Source organism: Camellia sinensis, chromosome 12 (assembly GCF_055761805.1).
Source record: "Camellia sinensis isolate YWXY chromosome 12, ASM5576180v1, whole genome shotgun sequence".
Taxonomy (NCBI): Eukaryota; Viridiplantae; Streptophyta; class Magnoliopsida; order Ericales; family Theaceae; genus Camellia; species Camellia sinensis.
In genome coordinates, this window is record NC_138972.1 from 24,142,501 (window position 1) to 24,162,419 (window position 19,919).

Genomic DNA, 19,919 nt, shown 5'->3' on the forward strand with positions numbered 1-19,919 from the left:
ACGGCCTCAGCCCGCATGGCATGTGATAGCGTTGCCCAGCATGCCCTGCCACGGCGTTGCCCAGCATGGCGTTGCCCAGCATGCCAAGGCCGGAATGCCATGCCACAGCCTCGGCCAGCATGCCATGCCACGGCGTTGCCCAGCATGCCAAGGCCAGAATGCCATGCCACGGCCTCGGCCCGCATGGCATGCCACAGCGTTGCCCAGCATGCCTTGCCACGGCGTTGCTCAGCATGCCAAGGCCAAAATGCCATGCCACGGCCACGGCCCGCTTGCCATGACACGGCCTCGGCCCGCATGCCCTGCCACGGCGTTGCCCAGCATCCCATGCCTTAGCCTTGGCCAACAGGCCATGCCACAGCCTTGGCCCGCATGCCATGCCACAACGTTGCCCAGCATGCCAAACCCAGAATGCCATGCCCTGGCCTCGGCCCGCATGCCATGCCACGGCCTCGGCCAACATGCCACGCCACGGCCTAGGCCCGCATGCCTTGCCACAGCGTTGCCCAGCATGCCATGCCTTAGCCATGGCCTCGGCCAGCACGCCATGCCACGGCCTCGGCCCGCATGCCTTGCCACAGGGTTACCCAGCATGCCATGTGACAACGTTGCCCAGCTTGCCATGCCTTAGCCTTGGCTAACATGCAATGAGACGACCTCGGCCCGCATGGCATGCCGCAACGTTGCCCAGCATGCCAAGGCGGGAATGCCTTGCCACGGCCTCGCCCCGCATGCCATGCCACGGCCTCGACCAGCATGCCATGCCACGGCCTCGTCCCGCATGCCTTGCCACGGCATTGCCCAGCATGCCGTGCCACAGCGTGCCATGCCACGGCCTCAGCCCGCATGCCTCAGTCCCGGCCCGCATGCCTTGCCACGGCGTTGCCTAGCATGCCATGCCACAACGTTGGTCAGCGTCCCATGCCTCAGCCTTAGCCAACATGTCGTGCCACGGACTCGGCCCGCATGGCATGCTGCAGCATTCCCCAGTATGCCAAGGCCAGAATGCCGTGCCATGGCCTCGGCCCGCATGCCTTGCCTTAGCCTTGGCCAACATGCTGTGGCACCGCCTCGGCCCTCATGCCATGCCACAGTGCTGCCCAGCATGCCAAGTTCAGAATGCCATGGCACGACCTCGGCCAGCATTTCATGCCACGGCCTCGGCCCGCATTCCTTGTCACGGCGTTTGCCCAGCACGCCATGCCACGGTGTTGCCCAGCGTGCCATGCCTTAGCCTTGGCCAACATGCCATACCACGGCCTCGGCCCACATGGCATGCTCCAGCATTGCCCAGCATGCCAAGGCCGGCATGCCAAGCAATGGTCTCGGCCCGTTTGCCATGCCATGGCCTCGGCCCGCATGCCTTACCACGGCGTTGCCCAGCGTGCCATTCCATAGCCTTGTCCAGCATGCCATGCCACAACGTTGCCTAGCGTGCCTTGCCTTAGCCTTGGCCAACATGCCATGCCACTGCCTTGGGCAGCCTGCCATGCCACAGCGTTGCCCTGCATGCCATGCCACGGCCGTGGCTGGCATGGCAAGCCATGGTGTTGCCTAGCATGCCAAGGCGGGCATGTCATGCCACGGCCTCAGCCCGCATGCCTTGCCACAACATTGCCCAGCATGCAATTCCATAGCGTTGCCCAGCGTGCCATGCCCTAGCCTTGGCCAACATGCCATGCCACTGCCTTAGCCAGTATGTCATGCCACCGCCACGGCTAGCATGCCATGCCACTGCCTTGGCCAGCCTGCCACGCCTTCGCCTTGGCCAGCATGCCATGCTACAGCGTTGCCCAGCATGGCGAGGCTGTGGCTGGCATGCCAAGCCATGGCGTTGCCCAACATACCAAGGTGGGAATGCCATGCCACAGCCTCAGCCCACATGCCTTGCGCCCGCCTTTTCCAGCATGCCATGCCACAGCGTTGCCCAGCGAGCCATGCCTTAACCTTGGCCAACATGCCATGGGCACTGCCTTGCCCAGCATGTCATGCCACCGCTACGGCCAGCATGCCATGCCACTGCGTTGCCCAGCATGCCATGGCGTCGTCATGGTCAGCATGCCATGCCAAGGCACCGCCTTGTCCAGTACGCCATGCCACAGCAGCATGCCAAGCCACGGCGTTGCCCTGCATGTCATGCCACGGCCTTGGCCCTGGCACTTCCTTGGCCAGCATACCGTGGCACCGCCTTGGTCGGCATGCCACGCCACGCCACAGCGTTGCCCCGCAGGCCAGTAGCTTGCCATGCCAGGCCAAGGCCAAGGCAGCCTAGCCAAAGCCAGCATCATGCCATTCCAAGGCCATGGCCAGCAGCATGCCATGCCATTCCAAGGCCAAGGCAGCCCAGCCAAAGCCAGCATGATGCCCGGCCAAGCAAAGGCCAGCAGCTTGCCATGCCATGCCTAGGCCAAGGCAGCCGAGCCAGAGGCAGCAACATGCCATGCCAAGCCAAGGTCAGCAGCTTGCCATGCCAAAGCCAACAGCATGCCATGCGAAGCCAAGGCCAGCAGCTTGCCATGCCATGCCAAAGCCAAGGAAGCCCAGCCAAAGCCAGCAACATGCCATGCCAAGCCAAGGCCAGCAGCTTGCCATGCCATGCCTAGGCCAAGGCCGCCAAGCCAAAGCCAGCAACATGCCATGCCAAGGCCAAGGCCAGCAACATGCCATGCCAAGGCCAAGGCAGCGTAACCAAAGCCAACAGCATGCCATACGAAGCCATGGCCAGCAGCTCGCCATGCCATGCCAAGGCTAAGGCAGCCAAGCCAAAGCCAGCAGCATGCCATGCCAAGGCCAAGGCCAGCAGCATGCCATGCCAAGGCCAAGGCCAAGCCTAGCCAAAGCCAACAGCATGCCACGCCTAGGCCTGGGCCAGCAGCATGCCATGCCAAGGCCAAGGCCAAGGCAAAGGCAGCCCAGCCAAAGCCAGCAGCGTGCCATGCCAAGCCAAGGCCAACAGCTTGCGATGCCATGCCTAGGCCAAGGCAACCTAGCCAAAGCCAGCAGCATGCCATGCCAAGGTCAAGGCAGCCCAGCCAAAGCCAGCAGGATGCCATGATAAGCCAAGGCCAGCAGCTTACCATGCCATGCCTAGGCCAAGGCAGCTTAGCCAAAGCTAGCAGCATGCCATGCCAAGGCCAAGGCCAGCAGCATGCCATGCCATGCCAAGCCAGGGCCAGCGGCTTGCCATGCCACACCAAGGCCAGCAGCTTGCCATGCCAAAGCCAGCAGCATGCCATGCGAAGCCAAGGCCAGCAGCTTGCCATGCCCTGCCTAGGCCAAGGCAGCACCGCCAAAGCCAGTAGCATGCCATGGGAAGCCAAGACCAGCAGCTTGACATGCCATGCCTAGGACAAGGCAGCCTTGACAAAGCTAGCAGCATGCCATGCCAAGGCCAGGGCAGCCTAGCCAAATCCAGCAGCATGCCATGCGAAGCCAAGGCCAGCAGCTTTCCATGCATGCCTAGGCCAAGGCAGGCAAGCCAAAGCCAGCAGCATGCCTTGCCAAGGCTAAGGCCAGCAGCATGCCATGCCATGGCCAAGGCAGCGTAGCCAAAGCCAGCAGCATGCCATGCCTAGGCCCGGGCCAGCAGCATGCCATGCCACGGCCAAGGCCAAGGCTGCCCAGCCAAAGCCAGAAGCATGCCACGCAAAGCCTAGGGCAAGGCAGCCTAGCCAAAGCCAGCAGCATGCCAGGCCAAGGCCAAGGCCAGCAGCATGCCATGCCAAGGCCAAGGCAGCCCAGCCAAAACCAGCAGCATGCCAAGACAAGCCAAGGCCAGCAGCTTACCATGCCACGCCCAGGCCAAGGCAGCTTAGCCAAAGCCAACAGCATGCCATGCCAAGGCCAAGGACAGCAGCATGCGATGCCATGCCAAGGCCCAGGCCAAGGCCGCCCAGCCAAAGCCAGCAGCATGGCATGCCAAGCCAAGGCCAGCAGCTTGCCATGCCATGCCTAGGCCAAGGCCGCCTACCCAAAGCCAGCAGCATGCCAGGACAGGCCAGCAAAATGCAGCAGCATGCCAGGACAGGCCAAGGCCAGTAGGTTGCCATGCCATGCCTAGGCCAAGGCAGCTTAGCCAAAGCCAACAGCATGCTGTGTCAAGGCCAAGGCCAGCAGCATGCCATGCCATGCCAAGGCCAAGGCTAGCAGCATGCCATGCCATTCCAAGGCCAAGGCCAATGCAGCCCAGCCAAGCCAGCAGCACAGCATGCCAAGCCAAGGCCAGCAGCCTGCCATGCCATGCCTAGGCCAAGGCAGCCTAGAGAAAGCCAGCAGCATGCCATGCCAAGGCCAAGGCCAAGGCCAGCAGCCTGCCATGCCAACGCCACAGCAGCCTAGCCAAAGCCAGCAGCATGCCACGCCAAGCCAAGGCCAGGAGCTTGCCATGCCATGCCTAGGCCAAGGCAGCCTAGCCAAAACCAGCAGGATGCCATGCCAAGGCCAAGGCAACCTAGCCAAAGCCAGCATCATGCCATGCCAAGGCCAAGGCCAGCAGCATGCCGTGCCAAGGCCAAGGTAGCCCAGCCAAAGCCAGCAGCATGCCATGCCAAGTTGAGGCCAGCAGCTTGTTGTGCCATGCCTAGGCCAAGGCAGCGCAGCCAAAGCCAATAGCATGCCATGCCAAGCCAAGGCCAGCAGCTTGCCCTGCCATTCCTGGGCCAAGGCAGCCTAGCAAAAGCCAGCAGCATGCCATGCCCAGGCCAAGGCCAGTAGCATGCCACGCCAAGGCCCAGGCAGCCCAGCCACAGCAAGCAGCATGCCATGACAAGCCAGGGCTAGCAGCTATCCATGCCATGCCTAGGCCCAGGCAACCTAGCCAAAGCCAGCAGCATGCCGTGCCAAGGCCAAGGGCCAGCAGCAAGCCATGCCAAGGCCAAGGCAGCCCAGACAAAGCCAGTAGCATGCCATGCCAAGGCCAACGCAGCCTAACCAAAGCCAGCACTGTGCCTTGCCAAGCCAAGTCCAGCAGCTTGCCATGCCATGCCGAGGCCAAGGCAGCCTGGCCAAAGCCAGAAGAATGCCAGGCCAAGGCCAAGGCCAGCAGCATGCCATGCCATGGCCAAGGCGGCCCAGCCAAAGCCAGCAGCATGCCATGCCAAGCCAAGGCCAGAAGCTTGCCATGCCATGCCTTGGCCAAGGCAACCAAGCCAAAGCCAGCAACACGGCATGCCAAGGCCAAGGCCCGCAGCATGTCGTGCCAAGGTCAAGGCAGCCTAGCCAAGGCCTGTAGCATGTCATGCCAAGCCAAGGCCTGCAGCTTGCCACGCCATGCCTAGGCGAAGGCAGCCTAGCCAATGCCAATGGCATGCCATGCCAAGGCCAAGGCCAGCAGCACGCCATGCCAAGGCCAAGGCAGCCAAGCCAAAGCCAGCATCATGCCATGCCAAGGCCAAGCCCAGCGGCATGCCATGCCATGCCTAGGCCAAGGCATCCCAGCCAAAGCCAGCAGCATGCCATGCCAAGGCCAAGGCAGCCTTGCCAAAGCCAGCAGCATGCCATGCCAAAGCCAGCAGCATGCCATGCCAAGGCTAAGGCCAGTAGCATGGCCTGCCAAGGCCAAGGCAGCCCAGCCAAAGCTAGCCGCATGCCACGCCAAGCCAAGGCAAGCGGCTTGCCATGCCATGCCTAGGACAAGCAGCAAAGCCAAAGCCAGCAACACGCCATGCCAAGGCCAAGGCCAGCAGCATGCCATGCCAAGGCCAAGGTAGCCTAGAAAAAGCCAGCAGCATGCCATGCCAAGCCAAGGCCAGCAGCTTGCCATGCCATGCCAAGGCCAAGGCAGCCGAGCTAAAGCCAGCAGCATGCCATGTCGAGGCCAAAACCAGCAGCATGCCATGGCAAGGCCAAGGCAGCCTGGCCAAAGCCAGCATCATGCCATGCTAAGGCCAAGGCCAACAGCATGCCGTGCAATGCCAAGGCCAAGGCAGCGCAGCCAAAGCCAGCTGCATGCCATGCCATGCCTAGGCCAAGGCAGCCTAGCCAAAGCCAGTAGCATGCCATGCTAAGGCCAAGACCAGTAGCATACCATGCCGAGGCCAAGGCAGCCCAGCCAAAGCCAGTAGCATGCCATGCCCAGACAAGGCCAGCAACTTGCCGCGCCAAGCCAAGGCCAAGGCGGCCCAGCCAAAGCCAGTAGCATGCCATGCCATGCCAAGGCCAACAGCTTGCCATGTGATGCCTAGGCCATGGTAGCCTAGCCAAAGCCAGCAGCAGGCCAAGCCAAAGCTCAGGCCAGCAGCATGCCATGCCAAGGCCAAGGCAGCCCAGCCAAAGGCAGTAGCATGCCATGCCAAGGCCATGCCAAGGCCAAGGCATCCCAGCCAAAGCCAGCAGCATGCCATGCCAAGGCCAAGGCAGCCTAGCCAAAGCCAGCAACATGCCATGCCAAGCCAAGGCTAGGAGCTTGCCAGGACATACCTAGGCCACGGTATCCTAGCCAAAGCCAGCAGCTTGCCATGCCCAGGCCAAGGCCAGCAGCATAGCATGCCACGTCAGGGCCAAGGCAGCCCAGCCAAAGCGAGCAGCTTGCCATGCCAAGCGAAGGCCAGCAGCTTACAATGCCATGCCAAGGTAGGCCAGCCAAAGCCAGCAACATGCCATGCCAAGCCAAGGCCAGCAGGTTGCCATGCCATGCCGAGGCCAAGGCAGACTAGCCAAAGCCAGCAGCATGCGACGCCTGGCCAAGGCTAGCAGCATGGCATGCCAAGGCCAAGGTAGCCCAGCCAAAGCCAGCACTGTACCATGCCAAGCCAAGTCCAGTAGCTTGCCATGCCATGCCTAGGCCAAGGCAGCCTGGCCAAAGCCAGAAGAATGCCATGCCATGCCAAGGCCAAGGCCAGCAGCATGCCATGCCGTGGCCAAGCCAGCCCAGCCAAAGCCAGCAGCATGCCATGCCAACCCAAGGCCAGAAGCTTGCCATGCCATGCGTAGGCCAAGGCAGCCAAGAAAAAGCCGGCAACATGCCATGCCAAGGCCAAGGCAAGCAGCATGCCATGCCAAGGCCAAGGCAGCCAAGCCAAAGCCAGCAGCATGCCATGCCAAGCCAAGGCCAGCAACTTGCCACACCATGCCTAGGCAAAGGCAGCCTAGCCAAAGCTTGTAGCATGCCATGCCAAGGCCAAGGCCAGCAGTACGCCATGCCAAGGCCATGGCAGCCGAGCCAAAGCCAGCATCATGCCATGCCAAGGCCAAGGCCTGCAGTATGCCATGCCATGCCAAGGCCAAGGCAGCCCAGCCAAAGCCAGCGGCATGCCATGCCAAGCCAAGGCCAGCAGCTTGCCATGCCATGCCTAGGCCCAGGCAGCCTTGCCATTGCCGGCGGCATGCGATGCCAAGGCCAAGGCCCGCAGCATGCCATTCCAAGGCCAAGGCAGCCCAGCCAAAGCCAACAACATGCCATGCCAAGCCAAGTCCAGCAGCTTGCCATGCCATGCCTAGGCCAAGGCAGCGTAGCCAAAGCCAGCAGCATGCCATGCCAAGCCAAGGCCAGCAGCTTGCCGTGCCATGCCTAGGCCAAGGCAGCATAGCCAAAGCCAGCAGCATGCCATGTCAAGCCAAGGCCAGCAGCTTGCCATGCCATGCCTAGGCCAAGGCTGCCTACCCAAAGCCAGCAGCATGCCATGCCCAGGCGAAGGCCAGCTGTAATATGTTTTTTCATATGCCCAATTATGGGCTGAGTCGATGTATGTGTGTGTATGTTTCCTGTATATTATTTATTTGATATGATGTTGTGATCCTGGCATAATATTAATAGCTCAATGGAATAGAATTTTTGGTTACCAGGTGCTTCCGTTCTGGCCCCATATGTACGTACATCAGATTTAATGTCTGTTTTCGATTAGGTCATGCCCAAACTTTTAGGGGCGCATTTGGGGCGTGACAGGTGGTATCGGAGCACGGGTTGCTATCTCACACACGGATCCATTGAGCTTTAGGGTGTCTAGAAAAGAGTCAGGCATGGTGCATGACATCCTGAAAGTATATGAAAAATCGATGGCAACGTTAAGTGTACTCTGATAATGCTAACGACTATAATCCACGACTAGTGTATATTCTTTGTGTCTATGGTGACGAATTGCTATGTAGAATGGGATTAAAACAACAAAAGTGTGCAGCGGAAGCGTGGTAAGGATTTGAACGAACTGGTAAGATAATTTACACGCAAATGATTAGATAAAATGTGTGTTACTGGTTGACAGTTATCTGTGAGAAATAATGATAATATGATTGAGTCTTTAGCATCTATTTAGATGAATTGATTAAACTCTAAGCACGGAATATTTCTAAGACCAAAGAAAATGATGTATGTGACTCTAACTTTTATGATATAGTTATGTCCTCCTTGCCATAACAATGCTTAGACCACTGTTTTTGAGAAGTCACTATGTTTGACTATTTTGATAAGATGTGTTTTGTGTGATAATTGAAATTGTGTTAAGTTTGACCAGCTGTAAGAAGAAGTCATGCATATGGTGATTTTCCTAAACTTGTAAAGGAGTCAAATGATTGTGATTTTGTTCCTACTGACGATTCAATAGAGAAGCTCTGTTGGGAAATTGGCTATTGGCCCTGAAACAGTATATAATTAATGTGGTTCTGTGAACTGAGAAATTTCTTAACGATTCCTGATGGGGAGCCGAAGGAATTGTTGATGATGTTGATTGAGTTATGTATATGTATAATCAGGATTTGTTTGTGGGAATCTATAGTCTGAAATCTGACATATGTAATCTGTAAACTGTGATATGGAATCTGGAATTTGAAATCTGAAATCCGTCATCTGTACTCTGTAATTTGTTTGTTGTGTGTCTTCTGTAATCTGCAATCAGGATTTCCTGTACGGATGGTTGAATGGAATGAAGAACCACGCCTATATTACGTATCTACCTATATGACACCCATGAAAAGAAAGGCAGTTGTTGATAACTTCGAGGTCAAACTAAGTGATGGGTAAACAGATAAGTTACCGCAAGAACCAAAATCCTATTTTTGCATGTTAATGACTTAAGATGGAGGAATCATTTTTGTGATATCTTTCTGTGTAGATATGTAAATGCTAGACATTGCAAATTGTTATATTAATCCCTATTCGGTATTTCACGGGTATAATGTGAACTGTTCTGTCTGACATTCTGAATGTTTATAAAAAAATATAGGGATATTCCATATTGATGACGGGTTAACAAGTGCCTACCTCCTCTTACATGTTTATGCAGATTATATAATATGCGAGACGTGATTCCGAATTGATTTACTATCATATTGAACTGATTTGGCTAAGAATTTTAATTTAGCTATTAGGTGGTCAAATTATCTTGTTACTAAACTGTTAGATTTCTAGACATTATGGAATATGGATGGAGGTGATCACTGTATATTTAAGGAAACCTACGATCCTATGAATGAACCTAGTAGGATCTACGTATGGTGAATAAGAAACCGTGTGGTTGATTTCATGTCTTCCAGTAGAAAAAGAAAGAATCTTCCGAATGGTGGAATACCGAAGTGATTAAAAAGAGGGCAAATTAATTTGTGTTGTAAGAAGAAGAAACGCTTATTAAGGGAAGATGTTACACCTTACAGCTATGACTGATAGTCAAACATGATTTCGAATTTGATTTTTGACCTTGTTTTTAACTGGCACCCTTTGCTCAAATAATGGTTGTTATAGTTGTATTTACTGTTCAGATTTGAACTTACGACGACAAGACCAAGTGCCTACAATGGTATGTCTGCATGACTTTACAACTGTATGTTATAATACCATAACTATTTAATTTGGAATGTAGATCTCCTTGCGTTAATGTATGTCGAAGTAATGCTGTGAAGAATTAACGTTAATACTAAAAACTAATGATGAAGTTAGTGGTTACGTACTTAAACAACTTATTTGTAACTGTTGGAATGAAGTATGCCTCATTGACGGGAAAAGATTATGATTATAAACCCTATCTTCGGGGGGGGGGGGATGATATACCTGGTATGTTCTGCAATAGACTCTTATAGCCGTATCTTAAGCACATGTAATTCTAGGAAATAAAAATGTAAAGTATACCTATATGTTGCTAGCTCCGTAGAATTGTGAAGAATATCAGATTAACCTGTGAATTGTTCGAACTAAGAAAGTATGTGCTCATCTATAACTGAATTAGGCAAGGGTGTGAGACTAAGGTTTCTAATCTGTTACATGGTAAAACAAGTTTGAGGGACCAAACTTATTTAAGGGGGGGAGAGTGTAATAACACGACCCTCATATCTGTTTCTGGTATATTTTTTGGTCCTTTATTCTGTGCATTTACTTGCTTTCTGTGCAATTTCATGTGAAATGAGGTTTAATTAAATAAAACTTATGAAAAGTGATTCATATCTGTTCACTAAGGAAATATCTATCACAATTAAGAAGTTGGAATCAGAAATTGGAAGCCTTAGGAATTTAATTTTCTGAAAATGATTATATATCTGTGATCAGCATAATTTTTAAGTAATATTAAGCATATTTACGAAATTTCAATTTCAGAATGATTAAACGAATGAATTTTGTCCTATATGCTTTTATATATGACTATATCAATTTAAGCCCTCTTAAGCTTGAACAAAAACGTGGAGATATTTCCTGGGAGAGAAAATAGAGGGTGTGGAGAAGAAGAATTAGAGGAGAATAAATTCAACAAGAAGCTTGACAAAAATGAGGAAAATTGTGGAATTTAGTTCAAGGTAAGCTCAATCCAACCTATTTTACCTTCATATGGGCTTAAGGAAGGGTTTATTTCTTGTTTTGACAACTTAGGGTTTGTAATTGTGTATTATGTATGATTCATGTTTGATTAAAGAGGGTATACTCCTCCTTTGGTTGTTTTGAAATCTAATCTAAGTGTTGGATGAAATTATACTTCAATCTTTGGTTTTTATGCCAACTCCATGGAATATATATATATATATATATACAATGTGTTATGTTTTAGAATATAATTGGAACTTTGGAAAGAATTGGATTGTAATTGGTTGTGATTATGAATTCAAAGTAAGGACTAAAGTAGATTGCTGATTGATTTTTGTGTGATTTAGAGCCTTATTCTTATGTTAATTTCATCTAATTTGAACCTTTTATGTGTTTGCAAAGATGGGTTTTGTATGAATTTTGGACTGCCAAACAGGGCCCTGGCCGCACGAGCGGAGGCCGTGGCCATGCCATGCCTAGGCCAAGGCAGCCTAGCCAAACCTAGCAGCATGCCATGCCAAGCCAAGGCCAGGAGCTTGCCGTGCCATGCCTAGGCCAAGGAAGCCTAGCAAAAGCTAGCAGCATGCCATGCCAAGGCCAAGGCAGCCTAGCCAAAGCCAACAAGGTGCCATGCCAAGGCCGAGGCCAGCAGCATGCCATGCCATGCCAAGGGCAAGGCAGCCCAGCCAAAGCCAGCAGCATGCCATGCCAGGCCAAGGCCAGCAGCTTACTATGCCATGCCGAAGCAAAGGCAGCCTATCCAAGGCCAGCAGCATGCCATGGCAAGGCCAAGGCCAGCGGCATGCCATGCCAAGGCCAAGGTAGACCAGCCAACGCCGGCAACACGCCATGCCAGGCCAAGGCCAGCAGCTTGCCATGACATGCCTAGGCCAAGGTAGCCTAACCAAAGCCAGCAGAGTGCCATGCCAAGCCAACGCTAGCAGCTTGCCAGGCCATGCCCAGGCCAAGGCAACCCAGCCAAAGCCAGCAGCATGCCATGCCAAGCCAAGGCCTGCATCTTGCCACGCCAAGCCAAGGCCTGCAGCTTGCCATGCCAAGCCAAGGCCAGCAGCTTGCCATGCCATGCCTGGGCCATGGCAGCCTACCCAAAGCTAGCAGCATGCCATGCCAAGACCAAAGCCAGCATCATGCCATGCCAAGGCCAAGGCAGCCCAGCCAAAGCCAGCAGTATGACATGCTAAGCCAAGGCCACCAGCGTGCCATGCCATGCCTGGACCAAGGCAGCCTAGGCAAAGCCAGCAGCATGCCATGCCAAGGCCAAGGCAGCCCAGCCAAAGCCAGCCGCATGCCATGCCAAGCCAAGGCCAGCAGCTTGCCATGCCTTGCCTAGGCCATGGCAGCTTAGTCAAAGCCACCAGCATTCCATGCCAAGGCCAAGGCCAGCAACATGCCATGCCAAGGCCAAGGCCAGCAGCATGCCATGCCAAGCCATGCCTAGGCCAAGGCAGCCTAGCCGAAGCCAGCAGCATGCCATGCCAAGGACAAGGCCAACAGGATACCATGCCAAGGCCAAGGCAACCTAGCCAAAGCCATCATCATGCCATGCCAAGGCCAGGGCCAGCAGCATGCCGTGCCACAGCAAGGCCAAGGCAGCCCAGCCAAAGCCAGCAGCATGCCATGCTAAGCCAGGGCCAGCAGCTTGCCATACCATACCTAGGCCAAGGCAGCCTTGCCAAAGCCAGCAGCATGCCATTCCTAGGCCAAGGACAGTACCATGCCATGCCAAGGCCAAGGCAGCCCAGCCAAAGCCAGTAGCATGCCATGCCAAGACAAGGACAGCAGCTTGCCATGGCACGCCTATGCCAAGGTAGCCCAGCCAACGCCAGCAGCATGCCATGCCAAGCCAAGGCCAGCAGTTTGCCAAGCGATGCCTAGGCCATGGCAGTCTAGCCAAAGCCAGCCGCATGCCAAGCCAAGGCCAAGGCCAGCTGCATGCCATGCCAAGGCCAAGGCCAAGGCAACCTGGCCAAAGCCAGCAGCATGCCATGCCAAGGCCAAGGCAGCCCAGCCAAAACCAGTAGCATGCCATGCCAAGCCAAGACCAGTAGCTTGCCACGACATTCCTAGGCCACGGTAGCCGAGCCAAAGCCAGCACCATGCCTTGCCAAGGTCAAGGCCAGCAGTATGCCATGCCACGCCAAGGCCAAGGCAGCCCAGCCAAAGCCAACAGCATGCCATGTCAAGCCAAGGCCAGCAGCTTGCCATGCCATGCCTAGGCCAAGGCAACCTAGCCGAAGCCAGCAGCATGCCATGCCAAGGACAAGGCCCGCAGCATGCCATGCCAAGGCCAAGGCAGCCAAGCAAAGGCCAGCATCATGCCATGCCAAGGCCAAGGCCAGTAGCATGCCGTGCCATACCAAGGCCAAGGTAGCCCAGCCAAAGCCAGCAGCACGCCATGCTAAGCCAGGGCCAGCAGCTTGCCATACCATGCCTAGGCCAAGGCAGCCTTGCCAAAGCCAGCAGCATGCCATTCCTAGGCCTAGGACAGTACCATGCCATGCCAAGGCCAAGGCAGCCCAGCCAATGCCAGTAGCATGCCATGCCAAGACAAGGACAGCAGCTTGCCATGCCACGCCTCTGCCAAGGCATCCCAGCCAACGCCAGTAGCATGCCATGCCAATCCAAGGCCAGCAGTTTGCCATGCGATGCCTAGGCCATGGCAGTCTAGCCAAAGCCAGCTGCACGCCAAGCCAAGGCCAAGGCCAGCAGCATGCCAAGCCAAGGCAACCTGGCCAAAGCCAACAGCATGCCATGCCAAGGCCAAGGCAGCCCAGCCAAAGCCAGCAGCATGCCATGCCAAGGCAAGACCAGCAGCTTGCCATGACATGCCTAGGCCACGGTAGCTGAGCCAAAGCCAGCGGCATGCCTTGCCATGGTCAAGGCCAGCAGCATGCCACGCCACGCCAAGGCCATGGCAACCCAGTCAAAGCCAGCAGCATGCCATGCCAAGCCAAGGCCAGCAGCTTGCCATGCCATGCCTAGGCCAAGGCAGCCCAGCCAAAGCCAACAGCATGCCATGCCAAGCCAAGGCCAGCAGGTTGCCATGACATGCCTAGGCCACGGTAGCCGAGCCAAAGCCAGCAGCATGCCATGCCAAGGCCAAGGCCAGCAGCATGCCATGCCATGCCAAGGCCAAGGCAGCCGAGCCAAAGCCAGCTGCATGCCATGCCAAGCCAAGGCCAGCAGCTTGCCATGCCATGCCTAGGCCAGGGCAGCCCTGCTAAAGCCAGCAGCATGCCATGCCTTGCCAAGGCCAGCAGCCTGCCACGCCATGCCTAGGCCAAGGCAGCCTAGCAACAGCCAGTAGCATGCCATGCCATGGCTAAGGCCTGCAGCTTGCCATGCCAAGGCCAAGGTTGCCCGGCCAAAGCCAGCAGCGTGCCTTGCCAAGCCAAGGCCAGCATCTTGGCATGCCACGCTTAGACAAAGGCAGCCTGGCCAAAGCTAGAAGCATGCCATGCCAAGGCCATGGCAGCCCAGCAGAAGCCAGCAGCATGCCATGCCAAGCCAAACCCAGAAGCTTGCCATGCCACGCCTAGGCCAAGGTAGCCAAGCCGAAGCCGGCAGGACGCCATGCCAACGCCAAGGTAGCCTAGCCAAAGCTAGCAGCATGCCATGCCAAGCCAAGGCCAGTAGCATGCCAAGCCAAGGCCAAGGCAACCGAGCCAAAGCCAGCATCATGCCATGCCAAGGCCAAGGCCAGCAGCATGCTGTGCCATGCCAAGGCGAAGGCAGCCCAGCCAAAGCAAGCAGTATGCCATGCCAAGGCAAGGCTAGGAGCTTGCCATGCCATGCCTAGGCCAAGGCAACCTAGCCAAAGTCAGCAGCATGTTATGCCAAGGCCAAGGCCAGCATCATGCCATTCCAAGGCCAAGGCAGCCCAGCCAAAGCCGGCATCATGGCATGCTAAGGACGAGACCTGCAGCATGCCATGCCATGCTGAGGCCAAGGTAGCCTAGCCAAAGCCAGCAGCATGCCATGCCAAGCCATTGCCAGCAGCTTGCCATGCCATGCCCTAGGCCAAGGCAGCCTAGCCAAAGCCAGTAGCATGCCATGCCAAGGCCAAGGCTAGTAGCATGCCATGCCAAGGCCAAGGCAGCCCAGCCAAGGGCAGCAGTATGCTATGCCAAGCCAAGGCCAGCAGCTTGCCAAGCCATGCCAAGGCCAAGGCAGAGTAGCCAAAGCCAGCAGCATGCCATGCCAAGCCAAGGCCAGCGGCATGCCATGCCAAGCCAAGGCCAGCAGCTTGCCATGCCATGCCAAGGCCATGGGAGCCTAGCCAAAGCCAGCAGCATGCCATGCCAAGGCCATTGCCAGCAGCGTGCCAGGCCATGCCAAGGCCAAGGCAGCCCAGCCAAAGCCAGCAAGATGCCATGCCAAGCCAAGGCCAGGAGCTTGCCATGCCATGCCTACGCCAAGGAAGCCCAGCATAAGCCTGCAGCATGCCATGCCAAGCCAAGGCCAGCAGCTTGCCATGCCATGCCTAGGCCAAGGTTGCCCAGCAAAAGCCAGTAGCATGCCATGCTAAGCCATGGCCAGCAGCTTGCCATGCAATGCCTAGGCCAACGCAGCCTTGCCAAAGCCAGCAGCGTGCCATGCCATGGCCAAGTCCAGCAACATGCTATGCAAAGGCCAAGGCAGTCAGGCCAAAGCCAGCAGCATGCCATGCCAAGACAAGGTCAGCAACTTGCCATGCCATGCCTAGGCCAAGGCAGCTTTGCCAAAGCCAGCAGCATGCCATGCCAAGGCTAAGGCAGCCCGGCCAAAGCTAACAGCATGGCATGCCAAGCCAAGGCCAACAGCTTGCCATGCCATGCCAAGGCCAAGGCGGCATAGCCAAAGCCCGCAGCATGCCATGCCAAGGCCAAGGCCAGGAGCATTCCCTGCCATGCCAAGGCCAAGGCAGCCTAGCCAAAGCCAGCCGCATGCCATGCCAAGCCAAGGCCAGCAGCTTGCCATGCCATGCCTAGGCCAAGGAAGCATAGCCAAAGGCAGCAACATGCCATGCCAATGCCAAGGCCAGCAGCATGCCATGCCATGCCAAGGCTAAGGCAGTCCAGCCAAAGCCATCACCATGCTATGCCAAGCCAAGGCCAGCAGCTTACCATGCCCTGCCTAGGCCAAGACAGCCTAGCCAAAGCCAACAGCATGCCATGCCAAGGCCAAGGCCAGCAGCGTGCCATGCCAAGGCCAAGGCAGCCCAACCAAAGCTAGCAGGATGACATGCCAAGGCCAAGGCTAGCAACATGCCATGCCATGCCAAGGCCAAGGCAGCCCAGCCAAAGCCAGCAGCAAACCATGGCACGGCCTTTGCCAGTAGCATGCCTTGCCAACGCCTTGGCCAACAGCATGCCTTGCCACGATCTTGGCCAGCAGCATGGCATGCCACGGCCTTGGCCAGCAGCCTGCCTTGCCACGGCCTTGTCCAGCTGCATGGCGTCGTATGGCCATGGCCAAGAACATTGCATGCCACGGCCTTGGTAAGCAATCCTTGTCCCTCAGGTAATTGCCATTAGGTTTGTCTTTGACTTACATACAAGTTTGCCCTGCGAAATGCATGTCCCTCGGGTAATGGCCATTTGGTTGGCTTTGACTTGCGAACGAGTTGCCAATGCTTTCCCAGGGGAAGCTTGTTGCGAAAAGTATGTCCCTCAGAAGCTGCCTGTTGCGTTTGTTATTTGCATTCGCGCTAACCAATGCTTGCTCGGTTTCTCTTAGTGTTTTTGCATGTTCATCGGGCTTCTTAGCCATTTGGGGTGTGATTTGCATTTTTTAGTTATTAATTTACTCATAAAAATTAAAATAAAATAAATAAGGAATAAAAAAATAATTAAAAAAATTACTGTAATTACTAGTGCCTCACCCTATAATTATTGGAATTTTTCTAGAATTTTTTGACTCTTTTTAGTAATTTTTATTATTTTTTAAGTATTAAAATAGAAATAAATTAAAATAAAATATTCTGGTTGCCAAATATTTTTTTTCAATTTTTTTATCGTCTCTTTAATTATTTCCTTCAACTTTTGTGCTGAAAATTCTTGTAAAAAAAAACGTTACTTTTTAAAAAACCCCATTATGGCTCCTCGAGCATAGGTGATGTTTCCTCCTGCCAGATGAAAAAGAGCTTAACAAGCTACTATAAGTGGGGGGGCACCTCCCTTAAGGCTGGCCAGCATGGCCCGGCCACAGGCCACACCTATGCCTAGGCGGGCGCTTGGCACATGCAACCGCTTGGCTTGTGGCATTGAAACTACATAGCCAAGCACGGGATGTGTCGAGTGGCGGCCCGCGGTGGTGGCGGTGGCACATCGGCCTTGGCCAGCATGCCATGCCACAGCCTTGGCAAGCATGTCATGCCAAGGCCTTGGCCAGTAGCACGCCATGCCAAAGCCTTGGCTCGCATGCCATGCCACAGCCTTGGCCAGCAACATGGCATGCCAAAGCCTTGGCCAGCAGCATGCCATGCGCCGGCCTTGGAAAGCATGTCATGCCACGGCCTTGGCCAGCAGCATGCCATGCCCCAGCCTTGGCAAGCATGTCATGCCACGGCCTTTGCTAGCAGCATGCCATGCCACAACCTTGGCCGGCAAAATGGCATGCCAAAGCCTTGGCCAGCAACGTGCCATGCCCTGGCCTTGGCAAGCATGTCAAGCCACAGCCTCGGTCAACATCATGCCATGCCACAGCCTTGGCCAGCAGCATGCTATGCCCGACCTTGGCAAATATGTCATGCCACGGCCTTGGCCAGCAGCACGCCATGCCTGGTCCTTGGCCAGAAGCACACCATGCCTAGTCCTTGGCCAGCAGCATGCCATGCCAAGCCAAGGCCAGCAGCTTGCTATGCCATGCCTAGGCTAAGGCAGCATAGCCAAAGGCAGCAGCATGCCATGCTAATGCCAAGGCCAGCAGCATGCCATGCCAAGGCCAAGGCCAGTAGCATGCTATACCATGCCAAGGCCAAGGCAGTCCAACCAAAGCCATCAGCATGCTATGCCAAGCCAAGGCCAACAGCTTACCATGCCCTGCCTAGGCCAAGGCAGCCTAGCCAAAGCCAGCAGCATGCCATGCCAAGGCCAAGGTCAACAGTGTGCCATGCCAAGGCTAAGGCAGCCCAGCCAATGCTAGTAGGATGACATGCCAAGGCCAAGGCCAGCAGCATGGCATGCCATGTCAAGGCCAAGGCAGCCCAGCCAAAGCCAGCAGCAAGCCATGCCACAGCCTTTGCCAGCAGCATGCCTTGCCAACGCCTTGGCCAGCGGCATGTCTTGCCATGACCTTGGCCAGCAGCATAGCATGCCACGGCCTTGGCTAGCAGCATGCCTTGCCACAGCCTCGTCCAACTGCATGGCGTGGTATGGCCTTGGCCAAGAACATCGCATGCCATGTCCTTGGCAAGCAATCCTTCTCCCTCGGGTAATTTCCATTAGGTTTGTCTTTGACTTATGTACAAGTTTGCCCTACGAAATGTATGTCCCTCGGGTAATAGCCATTTGGTTGGCTTTGACTTCCGAACGAGTTGCCAATGCTTTCCCAGTGGAAGCTTGTTGCGAAAAGTATGTCCCTCGAAAGTTGCCTGTTGCATTTGTTGTTTGCATTCACGCTAACCGATGCTTGCTCGGCTTCTCTTAGTGTTTTTGCACGTTCATCGGGCTTCTTAGTCCTTCGGGGTGTGATTCGTATTTTTTAATTATTTATTTACTCATAAAAATTAAAATAAAAACAACTGGTATCCCCATTAAACTACAATGATTCCAAAAGGCGGAAGCAACAATTAAAATGAAGGAGATGGATTACGAAATCAAAATGAAACAAAATTGATAAACAGAATTGGAATGAATGCACTAACCATTTAAATTAAAATTACAATTAACATATAGAAATTAACTTACAATTACAATCGTAGCAACTGCAAGGATCTTAACCAGGTTACAGAATGAAGGTGTTGGTTCTCACTCAGAGCTCTCTGGTTTTTCAGAATACAGATTTCTAAAATTTTTTGAGAGTTAAAGAGTGATCCCCTCTTGATTCCAATATATATAAGAAAAAAGAAAAGAAAAGCAGCATTTGACTGATGAAAGCAGCTGGGAACACATGGGGGAAAGCAGATGATGTCGGTTACTTTCGGCTGATTGATTGAATAGTTGAGCAGCTTTAGACAAAAGTTGACTGGGTGAATAGTGATGGTGAATAGTAAAAGTGAACAGTAACTTTTACAATTCATCACTTTCGGTGGAATATTTGAATAATGGAATCAATATAAATACAAATTGGCAGCTTTTCTCAAAAGAGTATTGACTGAAGCTAATTTGTATCTATATGGAATCCAATGTTGATTATGCAAACGGATCCTGAGCATCTTGAAACTCTGGACCTGAACATTGATTGGTTGATTCTTCAGAGGAGTGGGCACGTTCTGAACCTTCTTCTGATCTGTCTGAATAGGTGGATTGGGCTTTAGCTTGATTCAAAAGTTGGTGGGCTAACTGGATCGTATCTTCTTTGGATGACTTGGATTTAACCTTGGATTTGACTTTGGGCTGAGCAGGAGGTGAAATGGGCTTTGCCTTCACCATGGACGTTGATTTGGGCTTTGATTGGGCTAGCTAGGCAGCAACAGCTTTTTCCTTGAACTTGGATGATTTGGACTTGGAACCACTGGATGAGGGGCTTCCAAGGTTGACTGGAGGAAGGTTGGGCTGACTTCCTTGAGTAATTGCAGCAATTGGGTTCTGCTGAGCTTTAGAAAGGGTAGGAGTTGGAGCACATTGATCAGGTGGGAATTCTTCTTGAACAATTTCAAGAATCCTGGGCACATTGAACTTAACCCACCATTTGACTGTGTGGTGACGAGTGATCATGTTATCATCAATCCCATATTGCTATTTAAATATACATGGAATTTTGTATTTGGATATAAAAATTAGCAATAATGGAAATTGTCATTGATGAGCAGCAAATGGATAAACAGATGCAAAATAATTAATTATTTCACTGAGATCATTAGGGAGGATATCTAAAATGGTGCCATAGTGAGTCCACCATCACAGAAACCAGGTAGGTATTTCAGATTTGAATTTTGATCAAATGAGATGAACCAAGAATGACTGCAAGTTTCATTTTGGTACAAGAAAATCTTGAACCAGGCATCAACATAATCATGGAAATTATATTGAATGGAATG

The 19,919-nt window shown here is 53.8% G+C and overlaps 1 pseudogene; it reads right to left on the minus strand.

Moving 5' to 3' along the window:
- LOC145803444 (uncharacterized) overlaps positions 1-19,311 on the minus strand; it is a 22,836-nt pseudogene extending 3,525 nt beyond the window's left edge.
- Between the last annotated feature and the right edge of the window lie 608 nt (positions 19,312-19,919).